Here is a 337-nt window from a genome sequence, read left to right on the forward strand (position 1 = left end):
CAGCATCACCTTCAACATCACCTGCACTGGGTCTTTCAGCTCCAGAAATTCCGCAGCCTTCATGTTTTTACCTGACTGGACATCCTTCTCACTCATGTGCCAGGGACTGCTCAGAAAGACATCCCACAGCTCCCGAATGCCCAGGGGCATTAGGGTGGTTGAGTGCAAAGCAAAACATATGTCTGCGTGAAGAGGAAATTAAAGAAAAAACTAAAAGCCCCAAGAAGCCAAGTTTGAAGTTATATTTTATATGCATATCTTCAAGTTCATCACCCTCATTATCTTTTCCTGAGGCACTTCATAGGTTTTAGCTACCTAAGGTTGTCAAAGCTGGGTT

This window comes from Charadrius vociferus, unplaced genomic scaffold (assembly GCF_000708025.1).
Source record: "Charadrius vociferus isolate BGI_N301 unplaced genomic scaffold, ASM70802v2 scaffold179, whole genome shotgun sequence".
Taxonomy (NCBI): Eukaryota; Metazoa; Chordata; class Aves; order Charadriiformes; family Charadriidae; genus Charadrius; species Charadrius vociferus.